Here is a 465-nt window from a genome sequence, read left to right on the forward strand (position 1 = left end):
AGATACACGATAATTTCCTTTTCGTTCGGTCGCATCGCCCCATGACACAGATAACGAAAGAGAGAAAGCGATAGAGCGAGAGAAAAACAAAACAAGAAGAGATACATAAATATTAAAACAGAAAAAAGATACCGCATTTCAATAAGAAATTTTATATCTATCATCCCACGTATATCCCCGAGGAAAAGAAAAGAATAGAAAAAAAAACGAGATGTCCGTCTATAGCCAGAGCACAAAGGACATGGGTGCTTCCTAAGAAACAGGAATACCTATTAAGGAGAACGAGGAAACAGCAAACACCCAGTCAGGGGGAAATTATACACATCACAAACAGGTATGTGCATTTTCGCTTCTGTTTCTTGTCTTTACGAAGCTATGGTCGGTGTTACGTCACTGGCTTTGGCTTCGAGTAATCCTTTTTGAGATTTCGAAGGTGGTGTCTTTTGGTTTATTTGCAGATACACG

General features: G+C 39.4%; 1 protein-coding gene across 1 annotated transcript in view; it reads left to right on the plus strand.

Annotated features, from left to right (window-relative positions):
* Positions 1–6: 6 nt before the first annotated feature.
* Positions 7–465, plus strand: part of LOC119594803 — a gene marked incomplete in the record, with an annotated part of 120,867 nt that continues 120,408 nt past the window's right edge. The window contains 1 exon segment of the mRNA XM_037943892.1: positions 7–334.

Source organism: Penaeus monodon, chromosome 34, assembly GCF_015228065.2.
Source record: "Penaeus monodon isolate SGIC_2016 chromosome 34, NSTDA_Pmon_1, whole genome shotgun sequence".
NCBI classification, from domain to species: domain Eukaryota; kingdom Metazoa; phylum Arthropoda; class Malacostraca; order Decapoda; family Penaeidae; genus Penaeus; species Penaeus monodon.